Genomic DNA, 12,766 nt, shown 5'->3' on the forward strand with positions numbered 1-12,766 from the left:
ATATAATGGTAAAAGATACACACACACACACACACACACACACACACACACACACACACACACACACACACACACACACACACACACACACACACAGACGATGGCAAAGACATTATCGCCCCGCCCTGCTAAAGGCGGGCGATAATAAGTCCCTTAGTCCCGCCATGAGTCCCGCTACTCCCTCTCCTCCCTCTGTTTAATATGGAGAAAAGGATAAGCGATAATCCCAAGTCAGCGTCAGCATACTCTGCCTCCCTTCTCCAACCTTCTTTCCTTCCTTCCGCCTTGCTCCCTGCTCCCTCCCTCCTGCTCCTGCTCCTGCTGTTCCTACTCCTCCATTTTGCTCAACACTTTCAGACGCTCCTGACTCACTCTTATCTATATAATATTGTTCAACGTTACATGGAATGGAATGCTAGAGCTATCTTTATCAAGAGAGGGCTAATGTACTATAGTCGCGGCGCACGACTCTGAGGTTGTCATTATCGTACCCTGGCAACCTACCATTCAAACGTGCGTCCGATTTCGTATCGTAATTTATCATACACAAATCATATTATTATGCACGAATATATTATACACGAATGTTATTATAAACGAACATATACACGAATCACTTCGTCTCATGTTGTACACGAAATGGGACGCACTTTTGAATGAAAGGTTAGCAGGGTACGATAATGACAACGTCAGAGTCGTGCGCCGTGACTATAGCATCAGCATTCATAGGTTCATATGACTCATTTTCAGCTAAATCATTTATTATTAGTTGGAGTAAAATAAAAGATGGTCACATCATGAAGAGTTGACAACGTAAAGCTGAGAAAAATGGAGAAAAATAGAAGACATTTATTAACAGTAAAGATTTAATGGAGGAAAAGGAAGGTAAAGAAAGATGAAACAGACAATGGTATGTTGATGAACAGTGTCCGTGTAAAGGACCTAATGCATCCTTATACAGTGAATCGGACATCAGTAACAAAACACTCGGTATTCATACACGGTCGACAGAAGCTGGTGCAGAAAGAAACATCTCCAGTGCAGTTGGGAACCTAGCCTGTGCATCAAGAACACTGGAGGGGGTGTCTGTTGTTGCTCACTTCAGCATCGCATCAGCTATAATTACTCTGACAAGAAAAGTCCGTGGAATCCAATGTCATTGTTCCATAGCCTAATTCATGAATCATTAATAACATAAATATGGAAGCTGGGTTAAGAAGACGGGTGGTGACCTCAAATGTACTGTTACATGAAGCAACGTAACTAATTTTTAATGCAAACATAGGTTTAATTTTTCACTCGTTAGAAAAACCTTATTACATGTGGTAACTAGTGATTTCCACTCCAGGGATGGCGAGGATATAGTCATTCTTGATAATGAATCACAGACGTATGTGTCAAAATATTACTGGAACAGCCCCCAGTGAAGGCAAATAAAGTCTGTAAGATGGGGGCTGATTTACAGGCAAAATGTAAAATAAACAAAGAATGCATAAGCTTTGTAAAATTCTCATGATCATACGAATTGGGTTTGGTTATTTTTCCTTGAAGTACTAGATATTTTTTGAGGATCTTAAAGTATTTTGTTATAAAACAATTCATGATTTAAGGATTGTATGACAGTCATGTCCTAAACGAATATATTTCTTGCCTAGGAGTATAAAAAAAAATATAGTAAATGACTATCAGATATCATTTGCCATTTTCCCTGCCACTCAATTACTTCTTTAAAACTTATTTTTTACTGCTTAAGACGCTTTACTTTTTCCCTCCTTCCACCTTTCATCACTCATCCCTTCACTGGTATCGAGTCCAGATGTAGCCTACAACATACAGTCCTCTATATAAATATATTTAATTTCCTTTCCTTATAATCTGGAAAAAAAAAAAATTACGAAACATTTATAAATCACTATCTTCATCATAATCTTTTTTTTTCCACGGTTAATACACAGTGTGCAAGGAATCCAGAAAGAAGAACAGGAAAGCACAGCAGTAACAGACCTATGAACAAAATGCCTAGCGAGTTGGGCCACTGAGTCACCAACTAATCTCTGAAGCGTTCGAAATTCTGAATTATCATCAAAATGTGTGCTTGGCAGTGCCTGGGACACAGAAACACTTCCTTCCACTACCAGTAATTCGTTTTCTGAATGCATGTCAGGTACCGTTATGAACGCAGTTGATGGAAAGGGCTTCACAGTTCATAAATATATAAAATATACCCTGTAATTATATCTTTATGAGATAGCACCCGAGTAACATCCTTCGCTGCAAATACATCGATATCCCGCGTAATGTATCTTTTATTTTTGTTTTTTTAATCATTCACAGCATTCGATTTTTATTATTTACGTGAATGGGGTTCGAAACATTATATCACCAAATGTGTTAAAACAACGGTGTCATTTGCGGACTATTTACCCTATCCCTCAGACTCCATGCTTTTCTTAAGGAGTGGCCAGTGAGAGCGAGCAGATGAAGCCCAGCCAGTTCTCCCTTGGACATCAATAGTGTGCAGAGGTTACCGTCCCTCCTGCACGCTTATCATTGGTACTGCTTACACATGTCTCTTATTTGGAAGCTGGGAGAGGGAGAGACTGAGAACACAAATACACCTTTATAAACGTCTTGGCGCCTCTACCACGCATACTCATTCTTCGATGTATATTTTGTCAGGTTATTTTCTTCTCAGTCATAGCCACACTTTAAGGGGTAAATATATGTTTGTAAATAACTGACACATTTTCAACATATTGTCATGCGGTAGTGTATTTTTTGCCAGGTATATCTTTTCATCTGCCAGTGTGGGTTTCTCTATCCTTTGCCTGGCATTTTTTTTTTTCTTTCAAACTAACATAGTGAATTTCCTTTTACTGTCATATTTCTGGATACTTTAGTTGTTTGGATTCTAAGAGTCATTCTGTCTGTGGCACTCCCATCTTGCAAGCAGCTCTCACACACACACACACACACACACACACACACACACACACACACACACACACACACACACACACACACACACACACACACACACACACACACACACACACACACACACACACACACACACACACACACACACACACACACACACACACACACACACACACACACACACACACACACACACACACACACACACACACACACACACACACACACACACACACACACACACACACACACACACACACACACACACACACACACACACACACACACACACACACACACACACACACACACACACACACACACACACACACACACACACACACACACACACACACACACACACACACACACACACACACACACACACACACACACACACACACACACACACACACACACACACACACACACACACACACACACACACACACACACACACACACACACACACACACACACACACACACACACACACACACACACACACACACACACACACACAGAGAGAGAGAGAGAGAGAGAGAGAGAGAGAGAGAGAGAGAGAATGAGCATTTCATTGAAATCAGCCTCCCTCCCTGACCATTCCCATGTGTGTGTGTGTGTGTGTGTGTGTGTGTGTGTGTGTGTGTGTGTGTGTGTGTGTGTGTGTGTGTGTGTGTGTGTGTGTGTGTGTGTGTGTGTGTGTGTGTGTGTGTGTGTGTGTGTGTGTGTGTGTGTGTGTGTGTGTGTGTGTGTGTGTGTGTGTGTGTGTGTGTGTGTGTGTGTGTGTGTGTGTGTGTGTGTGTGCGCAACAACAGCCATAATCCCATCACAATAGGCTAATCTCTCTCCTTGTCATGGGAAAGTCCTGGAGTTAGAAGGCTCCCTACTACCTCTTGCTCATTCCTAAGTCATACTATACTGTATATTCCACACGCTAAGAAAAGTTTATCTACGCCGTTATATGTTTTCATTTTTGCCTTTGTTCTTGTATTTCTTGTCCTTATTCTTGTTGATGTTGTGACACAAGGCTCATCTGGACATGAACCCTGTGGACTGGAGGCTGAAATTGTTCGCCTCCCGTAATTCAGCATCATCCCTTTAGTGGACAGGGAGGGAGCTGAGGAAGGCTGGTACAGACGATCAGTGTATCCATGTGGTCATATCGCTGCACCACAACAAAGCATTCCTCTTCAGTACCAGCAGATTGTATCCTGTATTTTGGTTTCTTCTTTTTTGTAGTTCATATCTTTCTAAAGTACAGCCCAAAATATTTTCATGTGCGTTGTCTTTGCTTATTTCACTTTACTGTTGTTCTTCAATTTTTATTTTTGCACACTATATCTTTATATATTCTTTTACTTTATTTATAGTACTAGAATGTGATATGTAAACTTCAACTTACCGTCTGCTTTAAACCCTTACGGACCACATCCAAGTGGATCGCCTCATCCCACTAGATCACACGGCATGAATTCGGTAATATAAAAGCCATCCAACTAAGTAAATGGATTGCCGGGGTATAAGAAACCATTTGGCTTGTTACGGAGTGTGGAGTTGTACTATCACGAGCATTAGTTTCTTTACCCCCCTGGCGAGAGCGGAGTCTAAGTCCCGGTTGGAGACGGGCCACGCATTCGAACATTATCCGGTCCATAGTAGTCGGTCAATGCTCCATGGGATTTGGTGGGGCTCTCTTCCCACAATATTACCCGCATCCCTCACCGCCATAAACAACATGGAATTAGTTATTGTTTGTAAAGCGATTCCCACATGCGTTTCTTTCACCGTATGCATTAATATTTATATGTAATTCTCGATATCATTCTAGGTCTCCTTTCAACACATTTTCGGGCTAATACTCTAAAGCATCTATCTTAGGCGTCCTACTTTCGAACCACGAAGCATATGTCACTGTCAGTGGTTAACAGGAGGATGATATAAGAACATCCTTTAAACTTCGTTATAACTATTCATGTCAGCGTGAAAGATGCCGAGTCCAAGTGAATGAATGACTCTGTCGTTCTGAAGCATATCCGATTATTGTGAACCGTCTGTGTTTGTTCGCCTGGTCCAAGTGGGTGAACGACTCTGTCGTACTGACGCATATCCGATTATTGTGAACCGTCTGTGTTCGTTCGCCTGGTCTGTCTCCGACCGTGACTTCGACCTCGCTATCGTCAGGGGGGTAAAGAACCTAATGCTCGTGATAGTACATGGAGTTCAAGCGTTCACCCTTATCTTAAATGCTAGGAATATGAAGCCTAACCCTGGGCCCTTATTCTCCTCATAGGAGAAAAAGTGATTGGACAGACAGAGAGGGATAGACAAATAGATAGACTGATAAACAGACAGATAGATAGATATACATTAATAGAAAGATGGAGAGACAGATAGACAGATACTATTTACATTACTGGATACACCACTGCATAGTACTAATATTTCTAATCCCTACAAAGATTAATTAAAACACAGGAGCGACTATTAACACGCAGGAGGCAAAAATAAACTACTTGACAACCGTAATGATAATAGAATATTCTGGTCAACTCTTAATTCTTTCAGTAACTTTAACAAGTCATCATCCATTCCCCCACTAAAATCTTCAGATGGCAACATTACAAATGACCCGCGTGCGAAAGCAGATATTTTTGCCAGTACATTTGCCAGAAATTCTACCATAGAGGATGCCAACCAGATCGACCCAGTACTAGAACTTAACTCTTCCGAAATTGCCCCACTTAAAATACAGACGAGATACGTAAAATCCATCCTAGACAATTTACCTACCAATAAAGCTACAGGCCCAGATGGAATTCCGCCAATTGTTTTGAAAAAGTGTTCCCATGAACTTGCCTCTGTTCTAGCTAAATTATTCAGGCTTTGCATACGTACTTCTTCATTCCCAAATTCATGGAAAGAAGCCAATATCCACCCAGTTCCGAAGAAAGGAAGTTCCTCTGACCCCTCTGATTACAGACCAATAGCTGTCACATCTTCTCTTGGTAAGGTATTTGAAACTTTAATTAATAAGCACATCGTTAAACATCTTGAATCCAACAACTTAATTAGTGATAGACAATACGGTTATCGCCACGAAAGGTCCACCATTGACATACCCAATCTCTTAACTCATACCATCCATCAATCAATTGACCTACATGGAGAAGTTCATACAGTAGCCCTTGATATTTCTAAAGCTTTCAACAGAATATGGCACCGTTCCCTGCTGTCCAAACTCCCTTACTATGGACTAACGTCTTTTGTTCCTTTGAGTTCCTCATATCTCAGTGACAGGAAAATAAAAGTAAAAGTAGATGATATATATTCCAATTTCCACTCAGTTAACGCCAGCGTGCCGCAGGGATCAGTTCTGGCACCAACCCTGTTTTGGTTCATATTAATGATATCTTATCTGTCGCCCACAATCCCATCCACTCATATAAGAGTAAAAGTAGATGATATATATTCCAATTTCCACTCAGTTAACGCCAGCATGTCGCATGGATCAGTTCTGGCACCAACCCTGTTTCTGGTTCATATTAATGATATCTTATCTGTCGCCCACAATCCCATCCACTCAAATGCACCACATAGTTCATTCACACTCAGACATCCATTTACAAAGTCTAATATCTCAACTCAATACAGCCATCTCCATGAATCAAGACTTATCTACGATCAGTGAATGGGGACAAAACAACCTTGTCTCATTTAATTCTAGCAAAACTAAGTATATACAATTTATTAATAGACAGATATTGCCAAATTCGTATATTACCTTCAGTGCTACTAATATTCCCATCTCCAAAAGTACTGAAATTCTCGGCGTCGCACTTAACAATGCCCTCAGCTGGACCTCTCATGTTAGATCACTTGCTAAAACCACCTCAAAGAAACTTGGATTATTGTACAGAGTCCGTAACTTCTTCGCTGACGAGCAGTTGGCTATAATTTATAAGAGTCATGTGCGCTCTCAGCCTGAATATTGCTCACCCTTGTGGAATGGATGTGGAGAGGTTGCATTAAAACAACTAGACAAAATTCAGAACAAAGCTGTTAGAATTATTAACAATCCTGCCATTACAAATAAACTACCTCCCCAACAAGTAAGAAGGAATGTTGCCTCCCTTGCATTATTTTACAGATATTTTTATGGCAAATGCTTAGACAAGGTTGCTTCCATCCATTCCTTCCATCGTGCTACACGGACATCTGGTAGCTCTCATGTCTGGAATGTCACTCAGCCATATTGCAGAACTTCTGCATATCAGAATTCTTTAATTCCCCGAACTGCATCTCTCTGGAACTCGCTTCCCCAGAGTTGTTTCCCTCCAAACTTCAATCTACAGCTGTTCAAGTCTAACTGCTACAGATGTTTTATGAACAGAGGACACCAGTAATCTGGTGTATGGATTATTTTTTTTATTCATTTGTTTTTTCTTCCTCTGTTCTGTTATTAAAAAAAAAAGTTATTCAATTTACATAGTATGATTTTAAAATTCTCGTGTATGCTGCTTTCATGTTTCCTTTCTGGCACCGACTTGGCATACACGGAACATTTCAAGTGTCATATTCAGACGTACAATAGACAGTTGTTATTGTTGTTGCTGTTGTTATTCTTGTCGCTGCTGTTACTGCTGCTGTTGTATTTCATCGGTATATACGTCTTATAATACAGTTTTCACTTTTTTATCAATACTGTTTTTAAGCCCCTCAGCCCAGGAACGTACACCCGACCGAATATATATATATATATATATATATATATATATATATATATTGCCAGACGCCATGTATCCCAAACGGGGTGGCCAAGGGCTTAGAGTTAACTGTTTTACAGGGAGGGGCACTAATCCTCCACCAACCCCACTTGACACGTAGGGATGCCAACAGCATCTGGTGTTCCCAGGCGGTCACCCACCCAAGTACTAACCAGACCCAACGTTGCTTAACTTCGCTGAACGGACGGGAAGCGGTGTACTCAACGTGGTATGGCCGTTGGAATATATATATATTTTTTTTTAAGCGAATAAGAATTTGTACATGACCAAAAATTTAATTAGTATGATATGATGAAGAACTTTGTGCAACATACGAAGTTAGCAGTTCATTAAAAAATATTCTAAAGAAAAACAAAAGAAATACGAAAAAAAGAAACGCGATAAGCTCAATGTAAAAACATTGGTCACTTGTGTAAACAATTTTTATTTATCTCGTGCACATTTAATTACATTTTTCTTGTGTTTGCAGGCTGTTTCATTTAGGTTAGATAACAGTTTTTGAAATACTGTATAGGGATTAGACATAGCCTTCATAAACCACGTCACTAAAAGATATTTCCCTTTAAAAAAATAAATAAATAAATAGTCTGGCGGAAATAAGATTACACAAAATAACGATGTCTTCGGAAAGAAGAGGTCTTCACAAACATTGTATAAGAAAATAAGGACTCCTTCATGCGGTGGCTATATAAAAAAGGCGACTCCACTGTCTGGTTATGGAAGATTCCTCAACTACTTATCTAGTTTCCGAAGAAAGAGGACTGAATGAGATGGGCAACTTAATCTGCAGTTTACTTGGTTCACGTTCCAGGGGAGCTTGGGGTCAGAACAACAACGCAATAAATATTGTAGTGTCCCGTATGATAACAATATGGTTAAGTGTCTCCTAACCCCAACAGATATGACCCCACGGAGACAGTGTATGCAGTCCCACCACCCCTCTCACGCCTAAATTCCTGACAGTGTGGGGGGAAGGGTGATGAACGAGAGGAAAGGAAGGACAAATGAGAGAAAATTGGAGATCGATGAAAGGAAAGGGGGGAGTGCTGAGGTGGAAAGTGGCAGAGTGGGAAAATGGAGAGATATCGGAAAATGGCAGAGGGTTGAGAGAAGGTGGAGGTCGAGAAGTGGTGAGCAGTAGTCGAGAGTGGATGACTGGAGGGAGATGACGAACAATAGTAACTTAGCAGAAGTGCGGAGAGAAGTAAGAGAGAGTGTAGACAGATGCTGGAAAATATTGATGAGAGATGAGAGGCAAAGGAAAGTGAATGTAAATGGGGAGGGATGGGTGAAAGCAGTGGTGAGAGGAAGTTATCTTTTTGGACACTGCGAAGGAATCGTTGGCTTGAAGCCTGCTGGAAGTCGAACAGGTGAGATCCAAATTCGAGATCAGTCCATTCCAAGACGCCGGAACATTTGCTTTTGGAAGGTAAACCGTCGAAACCAATGAGAACGACACGTAGAAGAAAGCAGTGAGACACAGGGAAGGAGCAGAGGAAGAAGAATGGAAGGAAATAGTCTGAAGTATTGGAGAGTGGAGGAAAATAGATTGTGGTGGTGAAGAGCTGGAGAGCGAAGAAAAGTAACTGTGTTTGGAGAGAAATATAGGGAAATGGTATTGACTGGAGGAGTGGAAGGAAATGGAAGAGAATGCAGCGAGACGACGGAAAGTGGTGGAGAGTACAGAAGCGAAGAAAAACGGGAGTGGAAGGTTCTGTATAGGTAGTGGGAGGTGGTGAAAAGGCTGAGGAAATTGAGAGAGAGATGATGGTGAGGGAGGGATGTTGAGGGACCATCAGTAGAAGTAATAACAGTTGCACTCCCAGGTTCATCTGGATGTGATCTCAGTGGATTGCAGGCTGCAGTGAATAATAAGGGAGGTGGTGGGCAGTGGAAGAACTGAAGAGGGTTATAGAAAGCGGAATGTTGGAGAAAAGATATTATGAGTGAAATAGTTGATTAGATGTGAAAGAAAGAGCCGAGAGGAAATGAAGATCATGGTGAGGAGCGCAAGAATTGAGAAGGCGGTGGAAGGCGGTGTGTGGAATAAAGACTGGAGGGAGGTTGTGAGAGTTCAAGGATAGAGGGTGTTGGAAGAGTCTCTGTACAGTGGTAGTGTTGGGCGTGACTGCAAGGTGTGTGTGAGGAGCGGTAATGTGTGGTGTGGCAACATAAGGTATTGTATGGCACTGCATGGTGTATTGTGATGTGTGTATAGGGCATGTAGTTCGTGGTGTGGTAGTGTGTAGTATGGCTTTGCAAAGTGTGAGTAAAGTGTTGCGATGTGTGGTACGTGGTAGTGAGGCGAGTATTAGGTGTGGCAGTAAGAGTCGTGACTTTCAGGTGAATGTAAGATGTGGTGGGGAAAGATGTGATTGTGAGCTGTGGCTGTGTGTATGGTGCGGCGGCACCTGTTGTGGAAGTGTGGAGTGCAGCAGTGTGAGGTGAGATAATGTGTTCCAGTAACACTTGTTTGACTTTCGTAACGCTCTGCAGAAGGTTCGAGAAAGAAAGATGACAACGAGTGGAATAGTCTCGAAGTGGAAAGTGGAGTTTAAAATGACAACAAGGCAATTAAAGGTGTCGGAATACAAGAGTATGAAAGTAGAGAAGCGGGCCTGTAAGGAGAGGTGAAGATGACAGTGGCTGTGAAGGATGATACAAAAACTGATGGTGATGAAGGAAGAATGAAACCATATACGAGACAAAAAGAGCGGTTGTTAAAGAAGTCAAGAAGTATGATTACATTTATATAAAAAGAAATTAAAGGCACTTTTATGTATGCCTGGTGCAAAAAATTGTCTTTGAAGTCCAGATATTGAGTAGATGAAGGAAAATTATGAAGTGAGCCTTGTAAACGACAGCTAACACATTTGTAACCGAATATATGGAATAAGATATTTATCTTTTATCGTCAGAATTTCTTTCCATCAACATACTCGTCTTCTTAGCCAAGATAATGGAACTAAGTATGTCTAGCAGAGAGATTAAATATATCTAGAATTATAAACTGTTCTTGCAGCAATGATTTCAGAGTAGGCTTCGATGATACGGTCACATAAAAAACGGTTGAAAACAGGGCGGTGAAAAGGGTATATTATGTGAGTGAGTTTAGGAGTGGGAGCAGGCTTGCAAGATCAAGAAGAAGTTGGACGCATATTTTAAGTGAGCGTGTAAGAAGGCGAGGTACTTACTTTTATGAGGAAAAGAAACTTACAGGGGATCAAGATGACAGGCTAAAATAATTATGTACGGAGGAACGTATGATATAGATATGGCACCCCATTTCTGCTTGATAGTTGCCTAAGTATATTTGGCTTGTGAATCCTGGGAGGTAGAATCAGATTTTCAGATGTTTGAATGAAATATGAATGAATGTTAGGCTAATTTCAATGGACGTGCTGTTGATGGTTCTCCCTCTATCGTAGCCTCCAATTCCTTGATTTCTGGACCTACTTCACCCCATTTTCAAGTGACAGAAAGAAATGATGATGATGATGATGATGATGACAAAATTGTCTTAGGTTAGTCTCACTACAATAACCTGATGCCCCTCAAGGAGCGAATGGGTTAATCAAAGAGTGTGATAAAGAGGAGATTATCAGTTGCGCTGATCACTGGACGTGAAACTGACAAGAGGTATCATCTGGTGACGCAGATTGTGGGTAGATGCAGCCAGGTGTGATAATCTGTGGTCAAGCGAGGTAGTCACGCCGGTAAGGAAAAGTGGTAATCGTGTGAAACGAGACACGAACGAGAGCAGTGGGTATTATAAAGGAAAGACCGATTTTCTTGGTCTTACACCCTCACCAAATGGTACCCGAACACCTGTGTACGATGGATGTGAAAGGAAGAACGTTTTTTGTCATCTTGGAATGATTGGCAAGCTTGATGTTGGAGAAATGCACTACGAAACCGTTATGGTGCAATGGTGTACGTACGGTGAAGTAACCTATAGTGAATCGAGATTCACAAGATCGGTATTACATTTCAAAATGCATGGTGCTTACAGCGCTCGGATATCTTTTCTATAAAACTGTCCATAATGGAGGTGTGAAAGTCTTTGCAGAGGGAGGGAAATTATTAATCCTTTCACTCCTAGGGATTCTTCCCTATGCTGAATAAAATTGTTTGGAGTTAACCAGTATGAAACAATACGGCTGTATGTACTTCCTGGAGCAGAAGAGGTTTATTAAAAATGGTAGGGTCTAGAAGTATGGAAAAGCGTTCAGTGATAAGATAATAACGATTAACGCCTTCAGTACGATGACGCCCCTTCTGTATTGTTCCTGCAATCAAACGATTTCACTCAGCTTAGGAAGACCCTCATGATGGCGGGGTCAGGAACTGTCCCCCATAATCTCTTCAGTATGATGCCAGCGTTTTATACTTTTTTTTTTTTTTTTTTTTTTTTTTTTTTGTGCTTGTAGATAGTGCTGTTAGACGATCTTGTTTAGTTTTCCCCAAATTTGATGGTCAAAATTATCCAAATTAAAATTCTCCATTCTTTACTTCAACCAGGTATTAACGTTTTTTATCCTATTACGGCAGTACTTTTTTATGCTTCAAAACATTGAACCACAAAATATAAAAGCTGTATTTAGAATCTACCAAAATCAACTGTTAATTTTAAGAATACCCAGGTAACTTACTGACATCCATGAAGGAGGCTTTCTAGCTCTATTGAGCCTCTACAATGCAGCGTTCTATACACGATATTGAAACATGCGAATTCCAAACTAAGCTTAATAACACAAAACCAAACTTTAAAACAAAACTGATCCCCTAACTCCATCATGCGTCGTATTACCACTGAATGTCAGGGAACTGCAAGTAGCATCTGAATAAAAATGAACTGGAAGAAATAATCTTCAATAATTCCATTTTATTATCATTTTACATAAAGCACCCGATCCAGTGAAAAATAAAAACATTCATCAGTAGTTAAAAATAAAAATATTACTCAATCTTGTACAACTGTGAAAGAAAGCCATAGATGAGGGATCTTTTCAAGTAGTTACTGAGAGAGAGAGAGAGAG

The 12,766-nt window shown here is 40.7% G+C and overlaps 1 non-coding gene across 1 annotated transcript; it reads right to left on the bottom strand.

Annotated features, from left to right (window-relative positions):
* Positions 1 to 7,830: 7,830 nt before the first annotated feature.
* Positions 7,831 to 7,949, bottom strand: LOC145408312 (5S ribosomal RNA). Its single transcript, XR_013898902.1, has one exon. It is a non-coding gene; the product is annotated as a 5S ribosomal RNA (ribosomal RNA).
* Between the last annotated feature and the right edge of the window lie 4,817 nt (positions 7,950 to 12,766).

Source organism: Coenobita brevimanus, chromosome 76 (genome assembly GCF_032717465.1).
Source record: "Coenobita brevimanus isolate Jiangsu-jjx chromosome 76, ASM3271746v2, whole genome shotgun sequence".
NCBI lineage: Eukaryota > Metazoa > Arthropoda > Malacostraca > Decapoda > Coenobitidae > Coenobita > Coenobita brevimanus.